The sequence below is a fragment of the Pristiophorus japonicus genome, chromosome 19, assembly GCF_044704955.1.
Source record: "Pristiophorus japonicus isolate sPriJap1 chromosome 19, sPriJap1.hap1, whole genome shotgun sequence".
Taxonomy (NCBI): Eukaryota; Metazoa; Chordata; class Chondrichthyes; family Pristiophoridae; genus Pristiophorus; species Pristiophorus japonicus.
This window is the reverse complement of record NC_091995.1, coordinates 85,155,916-85,173,656: the sequence shown is the minus strand read 5'-3', so window position 1 is coordinate 85,173,656 and position 17,741 is coordinate 85,155,916. Positions and strand designations below refer to the sequence as shown.

The window sequence follows — 17,741 nt, the reverse complement described above, 5'->3', positions numbered from 1 at the left end:
ACATTGTGAGTGGCTCTGACAGTCACGTGATGTTCTCAAGACTCAATAAAACCCCAGTCAGTTGGGTCTAGGTCATCCACGATGAGGTATGCAGTTGTGAGCCTAGTGGAGGAATTGGTAGCGTGTAGTTTCTAACTTCTTAACCCATGAGATTTAAGGATTGAGAAAGAAACAGAGGAACGGCGGAGAAGGGAACCGGGGGAATTAGAGTTGAATCAGGTACAGAAAGCGAAATAAAGAGAGGGAGAGAAAGATTGGATGAAGAGAGAGAAAAAGAAAAAGAAAGGAAAGTAAGAAAAAAATTAAAAATATAAAATTTGACATTTTCAAAACCTCCAGCAACAATTTACTACATGCAGGAATGACATTTGCCAGTTTAATTGTTCCCTTTCTGCATCGGAGAGGTTGATTGGCATTGCATTTATTAATTATTACACTGTTAAAAAAGTACTTATGCTATTAATTATGAGCCATAGCTTTCTGCGGTGAGTCTGATGTGCAAATCCAGCAAGCTCTTAAAAATAACGGAGAGGCTGAGGGCGAGATACAGTTTGTGCGGAGTGACGTAAATCGACCAGCAAGTTCTGGAGATTCACAACTCACGGCGTATCTCTTCCTTCCCTGAACTTGTTGGCCGAGTTGTGTGTCAATAACTCGGTGTGTCGGTAACACGCCGTTATTTTGGCAACAACAACAACTTGTATTTATATAGCGCCTCTAACGTAGTAAAACACCCCAAGGCGCTTCACAGAAGTGTTATAAGACAAAACAAATAAATTTGACACCAAGGCACATAAGAAGACATTACGGCCAAAGAAATAGGTTTTAAGGAGCGTCTTAAAGGAAGAAAGAAAGGTAGAGGTTTAGGCAAGGAGTTCCAGAGCTTGGGGCCCAGGCAGCTGAAGGCACGGCCACCGATGTTTACAATCAGGGATGCTCAAGAGAGCAGCATTTGAGGAGCGCAGATATCTTGGGGAGTTGTGAGGCTGAAGGAAATTATAGAGATAGGGAGGGGGCGAGGGCCATGGAGGGATTTCTAAACAAGGATGAGAATTTTGAAATCGAGGCATTGCTTAACCGGGAGCCAATGTAGGTCGGCGAGCACAGGGGGTGATGGGTGAGTGGGACTTGGTGCGAGTTAGGACACGGGCTGCCAAGTTTTGGATGACCTCACGTTTACGTAGGGAAAGATTCAGTCCAATGAATAAACCAATACCAATGGAATAAACCGATATTATCATCGGGATAGTCTCCTCCATGGGCCCAGCCACCATCTCACAATAACACAAGACTGAAGTTCAAGTCGTTTATGGAAGTGGCCCACACCTCAAAATGAACTTACAGCTCGATCACTCATTATGCACCGTCTCTAGCTTTAGAACATACATTGCAACCTCAATAAACTGAAAATACAGGAAATGAGAAACAATTAAACGACTGGAGACGGGAGGTCACGATTCCAGACTAGCAAAAGTCTCAACCTCATGAAAGTAAAACTGTTCTGCAATATTAAAGCAGAATTATAAGAAAATTCAGAGCATATCCAAAATTTTTTTCTTTGAAAACTCTTCAATTTTCTCCCTTCCCCATGCGCTCCACCTGTTCTTTTTTCCTTTACCACTCCATGGAGATTTAATTAGCTATTGGCTATCTTAATGCTTAAGGCTAAATTGTTCTCTATGAACAGGACACAAGATATCTGTGCTTTTCCTTCCTCAGACCATTCGCATGGCCCCTGGGAATCCCAAGCATAGCCCCGCCCACTGGCTGGGCTACATGTTTAAACATCGAGGAGAAAATCAAAGCCATGGGCCCATGAGGCCTTTGGATCATTGAGGATGGAAATGTCAAGCACTGTAAGATACATGTCAGCCAGGATCTCATTAAATGACACCCCATCCACCACCTTCAACATTCACTCCCTCCACCACCGGCGCCCCCTGGCTGCAGTGTGCACCATCTACAAGATGCACTGCAGCAACTCGCCAAGGCTTCTTCGGTAGCACCTCCCAAACCCACGACCTCTACCACCTAGAAGGACAAGGGCAGCAGGCGCATGGGAACACCACCACCTCCACGTTCCCCTCCAAGTCACACACCATCCTGACTTGGAAATATATCGGCCGTCCCTTCATCGTCGCTGGGTCAAAATCCTGGAACTTCCTCCTTAGCAGCACCTTCACCACACGGGACTGCAGCAGTTCAAGAAGGCGGCTCGTCACCACCTTCTCAAGGGGCAATTAGGGATGGGCAATAAATGCCGGCCTTGCCAGCGATGCCCCACATTCCATGAACGAATAAAAAAATAACGGAGGAACAAGCTGAATAGTCTACTCCTGTTCCTATGGTCCCATGGTCCCACCAGGAATCAATAGCTGGAAATCAAGACAAGGCGACAGCTTATTTCATTCTTTCTAGCCCATGATTGGCAAGCACAGATTGTGGCAACCCTACTATCCTCCCCCACGGTACAGTACTGTTCAGACCAGGAATAGAATTTGGGACTGTCCTGGTCTGCATGGCTCAGTACCATGTCTGGTAGTACACTCAGCCATCAGGGGAAGCCCGCAGTATTGGCAGGTCCCATTTTGGACACTTAACTGTCACGTCAGCAGAGTAGATAGAGTGGACGCCGAATAGCTCTTAAATAGATCAGTCCAAAGTGGATTCAAGAGCTATGAATAGGACACGTACACTGGCCAGACACACAGTTAATAAATAATGAACTGTTAAACTGATAGGTTTAGGATTCACAATTAACTGATTAATAGAACTTGATATTTTTCCTCTCCTGTGTTTTTTTCCACAGTGCAAGAGGGAAAGTTTTATTATATTTAATCTATCTTGGAAAATAACAGACAGCCAGCAAATGTAGGCAAAATATCGCCAAAGTCTTCGTTGGGTGTTCCAATATATAGAAGTGGAATGATAGCCGAGAGGCAGTAACAGCAGTAATTCAGACCAGAGGTCTAGCGAGTGTCTGTGGCTGTCTTTGCAGGAATAGATGTCGCCTGGATCCCGAGACTGAATTACTGCCCTCTTACTCCTTCCTGCTGCAACATGCGTTTTTTTTTCATTCACAGGATGTGGACGTCACCGGCGAGGCCAACATTTATTGCCCATCCATAATTGCTCTTGAGTGGCTTGCTAGACCATTCCAGAGGGCAGTTAAGAGTCAAGCACAGTGCTGTGGGTCACATATAGGCCAAATCAGACCATGGCGGCAATAAAAGAGCAAATTTATTATCTAAATGGGGAGAGATTACAAAATGCTGCGGTACAGAGGGACCTGGAGGTCCTTTATACATGAAACTCAAACAGTTAGTATGCAGGTACAGCAAATAATCAGGAAGGCAAATGGAATGTTGGCCTTTATTGCAAGGGGGATGGAGTATAAAAGCAGAGAAGTCCTGCTACAACTGTTCAGGGTATTGGTGAGGCCACACCTGGAGTACGGCGTGCAGTTTTGGTCTCCTATTTATAGAGGGATATATTTGTATTGAAGGCAGTTCAGAGAAGGTTCACAACGTTGATTCCAGAGATGAAGGCGTTGTCTTATGAAGAAAGGTTGAGCAGATTGGGCCTATAGTCATTGGAGTTTAGAAGAATGAGAGGTGATCTTATTGAAACGTCTAAAATTATGAGGGGGCTTAACAGGGTGGATGCAGAGAGGATGTTGCCCCTTGTTTCAGAATAAGGGGTCGCCCATTTAAAAGAGATGAAGAAGAATTTCTTCTCTCAGAAGGTGGTGAATTTTTGGAATTCTCTGCCCCAGAGAGCTGTGGAGGCTGGGTCATTGAATGTATTTAAGGTGGAGATAGACAGATTTTTGAATGATAAGGGAGTCGAGGGTTATGGGGAGCGGGAGGGGAAGTGGAGTTGAGGCCAAGATCAGATCAGCCATGATCTTATTGAATGGCGGAGCAGGCCCGAGGGGCCAAGTGGCCTACTCCTGCTCCTATTTCTTATGTTCTTATTTCCTTCCCTGAAGGACATTAGTGAACCAGATGGGTTTCTAACGACAATCTGCCATTATTGATACTAGCTTTTTATTCCAGATATTCAGTTAATTAAATAAATCTGGAATAAAATGCTCATATCAGGGATTTGAACTCATATCTCTGGGCACATTAGTCCAGGCCTCGTGATTACTAGCTCAGTAATATAACCACTATTCTACCGTTCCTGCATCTGATAGGCTTAGCTACCGCCGAGTGGGAGGAGGCTGGAGTGGAGCATAAACACCGGCACAGACCAGTTGGGCCAAATGGCCTCTTTCCGTGCTGTAAATTCTATGTGATTCTGTGCATCTGTCGGAAGTACGGTCCCCACCACTGACACCTATCATGGACGGATGCCTATATTGGGCAAGCATTGACACACAAATCTTACACTTACACACTGATCAAAACCTTTATGTGGCATGAAACATCCACAAACTGTCTACAGCCTCCTGATGGAAAACACGGAACAAAAAACCGGATTCGTCGACTGGGTTTGAGACTTCTCTTCACCTTGAAATTCAAACTTGTAGAAAGTAAAATATTAAAATAAGTATCTTAATAAATAAACAAGTCTGTCAATCAATAGAGATTTCAGACATAATGGTCACATTCCATTCATAAAAACTCCGCTGCCTGTATCCTAACTCGCACCAAGTCCCATTTCCCATCACTCCTGAGCTCGCTGACCTACAGTGGCTCCCAGTCTGGCAATATCCCCATTCTAAAGTTCTCATCCTTGTGCTCCATTACTCCATGGCTTCGTCCCTCCCTATCTCTGTAAGCTCCTCTAGCCCTACAACCTTTCGAGATCTTTGCCCTCGGCCAATTCTGACCTCTTGCACCTCCATGATTTTAATCATGCTACCATGATTTTCTAGTATGGTTTCTCAACGAGGTAACAGGCAGTATTAAGCTAAAAGAAAAGGCTTGCAACTATAGGCAGAGAGAGAGAGAGAAAGGGAGAAAGGAGAAGGAAAGGGAGGAAAGGAGAGGGAGGGAAGGGAAGGGAAGGAAGGAAGGAAGGAAGGAAGGAAGGAAGGAAGGAAGGAAGGAAGGAAGGAAGGAAGGAAGGAAGGAAGGAAGGAAGGAAGGAAGGAAGGAAGGAAGGAAGACTTGCATTTATAATGGAGTGACATTTGGAATTTGCTAATCGAAAGGCACAATTTCTGAATCTAGAGAGGTTTGGAAAACTCTGCCTTAATCATCTACAAATGCCCCACTTGTTTCTTTAAAAAAAAATGGAGTGGGAACCATCAGCTCCTGGAACTGAACTCTCTCAAGTCCCATTATTTTCTCCATTACCATTTAAAAAACTTAGATTAAATCCAATAAGTTTCGCCCCTTAACATATTTTTAGGTTCCCTTGTGCTGCATGTATTTTGGGATACTTAGAAAGAGATGAGGTGCAAAAAATCTTGCAAGGGATATCAAATGTAACTTTAAAAGTTTTTAAAAATATATCAAGAGGAAGCGAGTGGTAAGGGTGAGTGAGGGCCCATTAAAGATGGATGGAGGTGTTCGGATAGTGGATCATAAGGAAATGGTAGACTTATTAAATTCATTGGTTTTCACAGTGCAGGAAGGGGACAAAATACATGCAGCACAAGGGAACCTAAAAATATGTTAAGGGGCGAAACTTATTGGATTTAATCTAAGTTTTTAAAATGGTAATGGAGAAAATAATGGGACTTGAGAGAGTTCAGTTCCAGGAGCTGATGGTTCCCACTCCATTTTTTTTTAAAGAAACAAGTGGGGCATTTGTAGATGATTAAGGCAGAGTTTTCCAAACCTCTCCAGATTCAGAATTGTGCCTTTGGATTAGCAAATTCCAAATGTCACTCCATTATTTAAGAAAGGATGGAGAGGTACTGTAATGTATGCACCTGTGAGTATGCTTACAGGTTTGTAGAGCTGTTGCATTGGGAGTGGCTTAGCCAGTCACATGATGTTCACAAGACTCAATAAAACCCCGGCCAGTTGGGTTCGGGGGATCCACAATGAGGCAGGTGGTTGTGAGCCTGGTGGATGAACTGGTAATGTGTAGTGTGATTGTTAAACCTTTGCTAATAAACCAATTAGTTCTTAATAGAAATGTGTTGCTATGAATTCTTATTCAAAGAATCCCTGAAATAAATACATTACAGGTACCAAGAAACTACAACTCTTTAGGGGGGGAACAAAATAAACATTAGATCAAGTGCCCCCCCCCCCCCCGCAATCTGGGGGACACTCCAGACATTTTAACTGCCCTCTTTTTTTTGTTTGTTTGTTTTTTTTTTGTTTTTTTGTGTGTTTTTTTTAAAGTTTTTTTGGGGGGCATTAAAATTATATATTTTACAAGTGCCCCCTATAAAAGGGGAGGGGGACGCTAAATCCCCAGCAATTAAACCAAATTAAACTTTAAAACATATAAAATCAAATTAAAATTTGGTTGCCGGGGGTGATGATGCAGTCCAGTCCCTCCGGTGCCCACCTCTCGCGGAAGGCCGCGAGCGTACCGGTGGACACCGCGTGCTCCATCTCTAAGGACACCCTGGCCCGGATGTAATCGCGGAAGAGAGGCAGGCAGTCAGGCTGAACGACCCCATTGACCGCCCGCTGCCTGGACCGGCTGATGCCCCCTTGGCCATGCCCAGGAGCAGTCCTACGAGGAGACCCTCAGACCTACCCGCTCCCCTCCGCACAGGGTGCCCAAAGATCAGGAGTGTGGGACTGAAGTGCAGCCAGAAATTGAGGAGCAGCCCCTTTAAATAGTGAAACAGGGGCTGCAACCTCGTGCATTCGATAAAAACATGGAACACGGACTCTTCCAGGCCGCAGAAATTGCAGGCGGCCTGGGAGCCTGTGAACCAGCTTAAAAATTTATTGCACAGGACTGCTCCGTGCACCATCCTCCAGGCCAAGTCCCCGATAAATAGTGGGAGGACTCCCGCGTAGAGTGCACTCCATCGGGGACCCCCGCCTCCTCCGGACGGCTAGATGGTACGCCATGGCGTGTCCGGACGGCAGACGAGGATGGCAAGGTTAAGAGTGTGCAGGAGCAGCCCGTACAGGAAACCCCTCTGCGCAGAACTGAAAGGCACGGAGGGGATTTCCCCGAGGCGGCTCAAGTTGTGAGGCGCCGGCTCCCGAGGGAGATTCCGGGGTTTGGCGCCGATGGGGAATTCCGTCCGGACGGCCAAGAAACTACAGGCCTGTTAGTTTAACATCAGGTGTGGGGAAGTTACTGGAATTCTGTTATCGGGGACAGAATGGCAGAGCACTTAAATAATTATGAGCTGATCAACGAGACATCAGGGAGCACAAAGGATAGTGGAACTCTGAACTTTTCTCCAACAAAAAGGCTGTCGATGCTGAGGCAAGTTTGAGAGCGACAGATTTTTATTAGATAAGGGTATCAAGAGATGTGGATGAATAGTGGGTAAATGGAGTTAAGGTACAGCTCAACTGTGTCTGCTGTGGCTTAGTTGGTAGTACACTCGCCTCTGAGTCAAAAGTCCCACTCCAGGGACTTGAGGAAATAAATCTAGGCTGACACTCTCAGTGCAGTGCTGAGGGAGTGCCGCACTGTCAGAAGTACCGTCTTTTGGATGAGACGCTAAACGAGCCCCGTCTGCTCTTGGGTGAATGTAAAAGACCCCATGGCACTTTTTCGAAGAAGAGCTAGGGGGAGTTCCCTCAATCAACATAACAAAAACAGGTTATCAGGTCATGATCACATTGCTGCTTGTGGGAGCTTGCTGTGCGCAAATTGGCCGCCGCGTTTCCCACATTACAACAGTGACTACATTCCAAAAGTATTTCATTGGCTGTAAAGTGCTTTGAGTCGTCCGGTGGTCGTGAAAGGCGCTATATAAATGTAAGTCTTTCATTACAGATCAGCCATGATCTAATTGAATGCAGGGTCAGGCTCGAGGGGCTGAATGGCCTCCTCCTGCTCCTATGAGTATCGGCAAAAGGCACGGTTTTTAGCTGTCAGCAGATACACAATGATTTTATGCTGTCCCTCCATAAAGAACAGCCTCTCCTTAGATGCTTTATTACCAGATCAAACCATCTGACCTGCATTCGTGCAGACAGCGCGTCTCTGTTCTCAGCTCATCGATTCAAGAGGAAAAAAACTCACTGCTTTTTCAAAAGAATCTTTCATCTCTTCCTTATTAAAGGATTAAAGTAACACAAGGGGAAAATAAGATGGGAGAAAATGAGATAGAACTAAAAATAGCCTTTGATTTACAGACAGACGTTTAGGGAGAAGGGAGAAGGGTTCACTTCGGTTGTCATTTTCTCTTCTATTCTGAGAGTTTAGAACTGTCAGGAAAGGTGGAACAAGCTGGGTCTCTTCTCTCTAGAACAGAGAAGGCCCAGGGGTGACCTGATAGAGGGCTTTAACTTCTTCACTCAGAGAGTTGTGAACCTGTGCAATTCTCTACCACAGAAAGTTGAGGCCAGTTCGTTAGATATATTCAAAAGGGAGTTAGATGTGTCCCTTACGGCTAAAGGGATCAAGGGGTATGGAGAGAAAGCAGGAGTGGGGTACTGAAGTTGCATGATCAGCCATGATCATATTGAATGGTGGTGCAGGCTCGAAGGGCCGAATGGCCTGCTCCTGCACCTACTTTCTAAGTTTCTAGGACTAAAATTATGAAGAGGTTTAAAACGTAATGTTTTCCACTTGTGGGTGAGACCAAAACTAGTGGTCATGGATATAAGATCTGATAAATCCAGGAAGGAATTAAGGAGAAATCTCTGTACCCAGAAGGTGGTGAGAATGTGGAACTCGCCACCATAAAAAGAAAAAAAAGGAAGACTTGCATTTATATAGCGCCTTTCACAACCACCGGTCTCAAAGCGCTTTACAGCCAATAAAGTACTTTTGTGGAGTGTAGTCACTGTTGTAATGTGGGAAACGCAGTAACCAATTTGCGCACAGCAATGCGATAAAGACCAGTGAATCTGTTTTAGTGATCTTGGGTGGGGAATAAATATTGGCCAGGACACCAGGGATAGCTCCCCTGCTCTTCTTCGAAATAGTGCTACATCCACCTGAGAGGGCAGGCGGGGCCTCAGTTTAATGGGTCATCTGAAAGACAGATGGGACTGTAGCTTTGTAAATAGAGAGTACGCACTTCCAAATCAGAGGATACAGATTTAAGGTGATTGGCAAATGAACCAAAGACAACACGAAGAAAAACGGTTTTACGCAGCGAGTGGTTAGGATCTGGAATGCACTGCTTGAAAGGGTGGTGGAGGCAGGCTCAATCGTGGCTTTCAAAAGCGAATTGGTTAAGTACCTGAAGGAAAAAAATGTGCAGGGTTATGGGGAAAGGGCGTGGAGTGGGACTAGGTGAAGTGCTCTTGCAGAGAGCCGTCACGGGCTCGAAAGGCCGAATGGCCTCCTTCCATGTTATAATCATTCTATGATTCTATGAAAAGGAGAAATTTGCAGGGCTGTGGAGATAGGGCAGTGGAGTGAGACCAGAATCATAGAAATAGAATCATAGAAATTTACTGCACGGAAAGAGGCCATTTTGATCCATCGTGTTTGTGCTGGCCGATCTAGAGCTACCCAGCCTAATCCCACTTTCCAGCTTTTGGTCCATAGCCCTGTAGGTTACGGCACTTCAAGTGTACATCCAAGTACTTTTTAAATGTGGTGAGGGTTTCTGCCTCTACCACCCTTTCAGGCAGTGAGTTCCAGACCCCCACCACCCTCTGGGTGAAGAAATTTACCTCATATTTCCCCCCAATTACTTTTAATATATGCCCCCTGGTTGTTGACCCCTCTGCCAAGGGAAACCAGTCCTTCCTATCCACTCTATCCAGGCCCCTCATAATGTTATACACCTCAATCAGGTCTCCCCTCAGCCTCCTCTGTTCCAAAGAAAACAGACCCAGCATCTCCAATCTTTCCTCATAGCCAAAATTCTCCAGCCCAGGCAACATTCTTGTAAATCTCCTGTGCACCCTTTCCAGTGCAATCACATCTTTCCTGTGATGTGGTGACCAGAACTGCACGCAGTACTCCAGCTGCGGCCTAAACCAGTGTTTTATACAGTTCAAGCATAACCTCCTTGCTCTTGTATTCCATGCCTTGGCTAATAAAGGCAAGCATTCCGTATGCCATCGACTAATTGGACAGCTCTTTCAAAGAGCAGGCACAGGTACGATGGACCGAACGGCTTCCTTCTGTGCCGTATGATTCCATGACTAAACGCATTGGGCTAGACTTTCCACTTTGCTGGCTATCGGATGTTCCAGCCTTGACGATGTGTCAGCCTTCACGATCGCTGGAACATCGGCCATTTTTTGGACCGCGACTTTCAGCCCAGCGATAGCCCAGCGATGTGAAACGGGCCCAGCGAATGTGGAAGGCAGAGCTTCCCTAGCAACAGCCTTCTGCGCATGCGTCTTCACTGCTTGGGTGAGATCAGCTCGCTCAGTACCGGCTGTGGTTCGAATGCATGGTTTGCACGGTGCAGGTCCCCAATGGACTCTGCACTTATTATCTGACCTATCGGAGGAGCCCATTGCTCAGGTTTTTTCGGACATTATAGCATTTTGACTCCCTCTAAGTTGAACTGTCCTTTTGCTTGAATAACACCTCGCTCACTTCTACTTGCTCATGCATAAGAAATAGGAGCAGGAGTCGGCCATTTGGCCCCTCGAGCCTGCTCCGCCATTCACTAAGATTATGGCTGATCTGATCATGGACTCAGCTCCCCATAACCCTTTACTCCCTTATCGCTCAAAAATCTGTCTATCTGTGCCTTAAATATATTCAATGACCCAGCCTCCACAGCTCTCTGGGGCAGAGAATTCCACAGATTTACAATTCTCTGAAAAAAAAATGTCTCCCCATCTCCGTCTTAAATGGCCGGCCCCTTATTCTGAGACTATGTCCCCTAGTTTTAGTTTCCCCTATGAGTGGAAATATCCTCTCTGCATCCACCTTGTCAAGCCTCCTCATTATCTTATATATGTTTCAATAAGATCACCTCTCATTCTTCTGAACTCCAATGTGTATAGGCCCAACCTACTCAACCTTTCCTCATAAGTCAACCCCTTCATCGCCAGAATCCACCTAGTGAACCTTCTCTGAACAGCCTCCAGTGCAAGTATATCCTTCCTTAAATACGGAGACCAAAACTGTACGCAGTACTCCAGGTGTGGCTTCACCAATACCCTGTACAGTTGCAGCAGGACTTCTCTGCTTTTATACTCTATCCCCCTCGCAATAAAGGCCAACGCAGCACCAGACATCTGCCCAAATCTGACCCCCAGTTGCTCACAAACAAGATCTTCAAGCAAAATCGGCCGACCAACTCAATAAGCATGAAAACCGCACTGAGAAGTTTTATTGGTTTATGGACACCCAGAGACACAGAACCAAGGCTGGAGTGGAATTCTCGTATACTGCAACACGGCAAAACGTTCAAGAATAATCGCTTCTTAAAAGAGTGTAAACACAAACATGTACAAGATATGTTTTCCCTCTTGCCTCTCCTATTTGCTTTCAGGATCTAGGTGATGCTGGCCAAAGCCACATTTATTATCCATGCCTGGTTGCAATGGGCTGGTGGGCCGTCCACTTTTTACAGTTTGTGTGGCTTGCCAGCCTCTTCAGAGAGCAGAAAAAGACAACGGTTTTAGTGATTGACACTAATAAACTTCAAAAACGATGGGTTCAATAGGGTTCAATGGGGCCCCAGCTGTTTACACTGTACATTAATGATTTAGATGAGGGGATTAAATGTAGTATCTCCAAATGTAGTATCTCCAAATTTGCGGATGACACTAAGTTGGGTGGCAGTGTGAGCTGCGAGGAGGATGCTGTGAGGCTGAAGAGCGACTTGGATAGGTTAGGTGAGTGGGCAAATGCATGGCAGATGAAGTATAATGTGGATAAATGTGAGGTTATCCACTTTGGTGGTAAAAACAGAGAGACAGACTATTATCTGAATGGTGACAGATTAGGAAAAGGGCAGGTGCAAAGAGACCTGGGTGTCATGGTACATCAGTCATTGAAGGTTGGCATGCAGGTGCAGCAGGCGGTTAAGAAAGCAAATGGCATGTTGGCCTTCATAGCAAGGGGATTTGAGTACAGGGGCAGGGAGGTGTTGCTACAGTTGTACAGGGCATTGGTGAGGCCACACCTGGAGTATTGTGTACAGTTTTGGTCTCCTAACCTGAGGAAGGACATTCTTGCTATTGAGGGAGTGCAGCGAAGGTTCACCAGACTGATTCCCGGGATGGCGGGACTGACCTATCAAGAAAGACTGGATCAACTGGGCTTGTATTCACTGGAGTTCAGAAGAATGAGAGGGGACCTCATAGAAACATATAAAATTCTGACGGGGTTAGACAGGTTAGATGCAGGAAGAATGTTCCCAATGTTGGGGAAGTCCAGAACCAGAGGTCACAGTCTAAGGATAAGGGGTAAGCCATTTAGGACCGAGATGCGGAGGAACTTCTTCACCCAGAGAGTGGTGAACCTGTGGAATTCTCTACCACAGAAAGTTGTTGAGGCCAATTCACTAAATATATTCAAAAAGGAGTTAGATGTAGTCCTTACTACTAGGGGGATCAAGGGGTATGGCGAGAAAGCAGGAATGGGGTACTGAAGTTGAATGTTCAGCCATGAACTCATTGAATGGTGGTGCAGGCTAGAAGGGCTGAATGGCCTACTCCTGCACCTATTTTCTATGTTTCTATGTTTCTATGGTAGATGTAGAGGGGTAGAAATTGCCCCCCGCCCGAAACAGGACGCACGTACCCGGTTTGCATGGTTTGTACCGCAGCCTCTTGAGCAACATTCGGCTCTTTGTTGCTTTTTTTTTTATTTGGGTCCGGAAGTCGCTCTTAACGGGGGCGGTGACTACCCGAGAGGGGCGGATACGCGGTGGTGGCAATACCTGAGGGGCGGGAGTTTGGGGGCGGTGCGGAGTGACAGCCGCGATGACATCATCACGGCGGCGCATCACCACGGCTCTCCCGTTCACTGAAAGGGGAGAGCCTCCGCGATTCAAAAACCCTCTGCCCACTGGGCCGGCGGGGAAGGTTTCGGCCGGGCCAGTGACCTGAGGCACCCGAGAGGGAGTGCCAGGCTGCCTGTTGGCGGCCCGGCCGAACCCAGGGGCATAATTGTCGGGGCCGACATGGCAAGTCGGCCGACCAAATAAAAACACGGCGGCAGCGGCAGTGCACCCTCCCTGGGCAGCTTCCCTGGACCACCGGGGAAAAAACAGGTTTTGGCACCGCCGAAGATTTTCCGAGGGGAATGTCGCCATCGTGGGGGTAGATCAGCGGTGCGCACGGTGATGACGGGCTTACCGCGATCGGCAGCAACGGAGCAGTACAGGGGGGGGCGAGGGGGGAAGAGATCGGGGCACCACCGGAAAACCTCAGGAGGTCAATCAGCCGCCATTCCACCAAAAGTCGGCGGCCACTTCACGGCGCAGCGTGACCGCCGATTTGCGGTGATAACAGGCCATATCGAGAGGGGCAATTTTGGCCCCAGTGAGTTTCCACTTGCGGGAAAGTCCAAAACTAAGCTCATAAATAGCTGGAGAAACTTCTTCACCCAATGAGCCGTTAGAATGCAAAACTTTCTACCTCATGGAGTAGTTAAGGAGAAAGGTCTAGATTCATTTAAGGGGCAGCTAAGTACAAGAGGGAGAAAGGAATAGAAGGTTATGCTGATAAGGTGAGATGAAGAGGGGTTGGAGGAGGCTCGTGTGAAGGGTAAACAGAAGCATAGACCAGTTGGGCCGAATGGCCTGTTTCCGTGCTGCAAATTCTATGTTAAAAGAAACAATTGAGTTTTTACAAGATTCTGTTGCTGTCTTCCCCCAAGACCAGATCTGAACTCATGGCCTCTATGTTACTAATCCAAGACATTTAGCCACTGCACCAACGTAGCCATTTAGTCCCATCCACCGCCTTAAACATTCACTCCCTCCTCCACCGGCACGCTGTGGCTGCAATGTGTACCATCCACATAGGATTACACCGGATATACGGCACAGAAACTGGCCATTCGGCCCAACCAGTCCATGCCGGCGTTTATGCTCCACTCGAGCCTCCTCCCGTCTTTCCTCATCTAACTCTATCAGCATAACCCTCTATTCCCTTCTCCCTCATATGCTTGTCCAGCCTCCCCTTAAATGCATCGATACTATTCGCTTCAACCCCTCCCTGTGGTAGTGAGTTCCACATTCTCAACACTCTTTGTGATCAGGAGAGACAGCTCTGGTTGATTTTATCTCTGAGTGTTGGGACCATTGTAGCAACGCAGATCAACACAGCCCAAGAATCGAGCGTGGTACGTTAGCTTGTCAGTATCATCATCATCATAGGCAGTCGCTCGAAGCGAGGATGACTCGCTTCCACGCCAAAAAAGGATGAGTTCACAGGTGTTTCAATGAAGGACCTAACATTCCAGGTTCAGAAGGGTGGAAGGTGCCTGTGTGTGGATTTTTTCAACGTGTGGTGGCCGTTGCACACCTGCCCCGACACGGGCTTGACAGAGCTAGGACTTGGTCCAGTGGCAAGGACCTGTTAGCCTGTGTAGCTCACATCACAACGGTCAGTGCATTAACTAACTAAAAGAAGCCCAATAAACGTTCAACATCAATGCTGCCCCAAGGGTGAGTGCCCTTCTGTCTCCATCCAATCCAATTTCCAAACACTACAAAAAAATTTACAAGTACAGCGCAGTTTACTTTATTCATTCTCAAGATGTGGGCGTCGTTGGCAAGACCAGCATTTATTGTCCATCCCTAATTGCCCTGACCTGGTGGTGGTGAGCCGTCATACAACTGAAGTGCTTGCTAGGCCACTTCAGAGAAAGAAAGACTTGCATTTATATAGCACTTTTCCCAGCCACCGGACATCTCAAAGCACTTTACAGCCAACGAAGTCACTGCTGTAATGTGGGAAACGCAGCAGCCAATTTGCGCACAGCAAGCTCCCACAAACAGCAATGTGATAATGACCAGATAATCTGTTTTTGTTATGTTGATTGAGATATAAATATTGGCCCCAGGACAGCGGGGATAACTCCCCCTGCTCGTCTTTGAAATAGTGCCGTGGGATCTTTTACATCCACCTGAGAGAGCAGACGGGGCCTCGGTTTAACGTCTCATCCGAAAGGCAGAGATAAGAGTCAACCACGTTGGCGTGGGACTGGAATCACATGTAGGCCCAGATCGGGTAAAGATGTTAGGTTTCCTTCCCTAAAGGACAATTCGTGAACGAGATGGGTTTTTACGACAATTCGATAGCTTCTTGGTCATTTTTACTGACACCATATTTTTGAAATTGAAGTCTGTAAAGACAAAAGATCGATTAACATTCCAAGTATTGTATGTTGGTCAGACTCCTGAGAATGGATCTCCACCTTTCAACTAATCTGTCTCTTCTCTTTACAGGAGCTCCCTATCTCTGTAATCTCCTCCAGCTCTGCAACCTCCCGAGATAGAAACATAGAAACATAGAAAATAGGTGCAGGAGTAGGCCATTCGGCCCTTCTAGCCTGCACCGCCATTCAATGAGTTCATGGCTGAACATGCAACTTCAGTACCCCATTCCTGCTTTCTCGCCATACCCCTTGATCCCCCTAGTAGTAAGGACTTCATCTAACTCCTTTTTGAATATATTTAGTGAATTGGTCTCAACAACTTTCTGTGGTAGAGAATTCCACAGGTTCACCACTCTCTGGGTGAAGAAATTCCTCCTCATCTCGGTCCTAAATGGCTTACCCCTTATCCTTAGACTGTGTCCCCTGGTTCTGAACTTCCCCAACATTGGGAACATTCTTCCTGCATCTAACCTGTCTAACCCCGTCAGAATTTTAAACATTTCTATGAGGTTCCCTCTCATTCTTCTGAACTCCAGTGAATACAAGCCCAGTTGATCCAGCCTTTCTTGATAGGTCAGTCCCGCCATCCCGGGAATCAGTCTGGTGAACCTTCGCTGCACTCCCTCAATAGCAAGAATGTCCTTCCTCAGGTTAGGAGACCAAAACTGTACACAATACTCCAGGTGTGGCCTCACCAAGGCCCTGTACAACTGTAGCAACACCTCCCTGCCCCTGTACTCAAATCCCCTCGCTATGAAGGCCAACATGCCATTTGCTTTCTTAACCGCCTGCTGTACCTGCATGCCAACCTTCAATGACTGATGTACCATGACACCCAGGTCTCTTTGCACCTCCCCTTTTCCTAATCTGTCACCATTCAGATAATAGTCTGTCTCTCTGTTTTTACCACCAAAGTGGATAACCTCACATTTATCCACATTATACTTCATCTGGCATGCATTTGCCCACTCACCTAACCTATCCAGTTGCTCTGCAGCCTCATAGCATCCTCCTCGCAGCTCACACTGCCACCCAACTTAGTGTCATCCGCAAATTTGGAGATACTACATTTAATCCCCTCGTCTAAATCATTAATGTACAGTGTAAACAGCTGCGGCCCCAGCACAGAACCTTGCGGTACCCCACTAGTCACTGCCTGCCATTCTGAAAAGTACCCATTTACTCCTACTCTTTGCTTCCTGTCTGACAACCAGTTCTCAATCCATGTCAGCACACTACCCCCAATCCCATGTGCTTTAACTTTGCACATTAATCTCTTGTGTGCGCTCCTCTGATTCTGCCCTGTTAAGCATCCCTGATTATAATCGCTCAACCATTGGTGGCTAGCCCCTAAGCTCTGGAACTCCCTGCCTAAACCTCTCCGCCTCTCTACCTCTCTTTCCTCCTTCAAGACGCTCCTTAAAATCTATCTCTTTGACCAAGATCCTGCCCTAATTTCTCCTTATGCGGCTCGGTGTCAAATTTATTGTATCATAACAGTCCTGTGAAGCGCCTTGGGACATTTCACTACGTTAAAGGTGCTATATTGTAGTTGAGTTGCGTTTTCCACTTTTATTTCACGTATCCAATATTTGCAATTTTCCTCTTTGATTCAACTGATAGAGGGGTGTGGGATGAATGATGGGACGCCAACCCTTCTATCCAAACATTACAAAAGCTACACCTCAATCCTCGCCCCCAAAAAACCCCAGACCATTGCATTACGTGGGCCACCATTTGCTGGAGCGGGACATCTCGCAGTGTGTACCGTTTTTTTTCCCGCACCCTTCGGCTCAAAAGGGTTCTTGCATCGTAACTAGCCGGTAGTTACCGGCATCTACCGGTACCAGGGCATCTGGCGCCTCAGTGAACGACGGGACCAACCGTCTATCTCCTCAAGTCAGGGACTTGAGCAGAAAAAAAAGGTCTCGGCTGACACTCCCAGTGCAGTGCTGAAGGTGCGCTGCACTGTCGGAGGTGCCGTCTTTCGGATGAGACGTTAAAACCGAGGCCCCGTCTGCTCTCTCAAGTGGATGTAAAAGATCCCACGGCACTATTTCAAAGAAGAGCAGGGGAGTTATCCCCGGTGTCCTGGCTAATATTTATCCCTCAATCAACATAACAAAAACAAATTATCTGGTCATTATCACATTGCTGTTTATGGGAGAACATAAGCACATAAGAAATGGGAGCAGGAGTAGGCCATTTGACCCCTCGAGCCTGCTCCACCAGTCAATAAAATCATGGCTGATCTGATCTTGGCCTCAACTCCACTTGCCTGTATAAATGCAAGTCTTTCGTTTTCTTTTTTAACCGAGGAGGTTTAAGGATCGAGAAAGAGACAGAGGAAATAGGGTGAATTAGAGTCAAATTGG

General features: G+C 46.6%; 1 protein-coding gene across 1 annotated transcript in view; it reads right to left on the bottom strand.

Moving 5' to 3' along the window:
* Nucleotides 1–17,741, bottom strand: part of LOC139230278 (BAR/IMD domain-containing adapter protein 2-like 2) — an 80,778-nt gene that overhangs the window by 61,533 nt on the left and 1,504 nt on the right. The window lies entirely within an intron of this gene.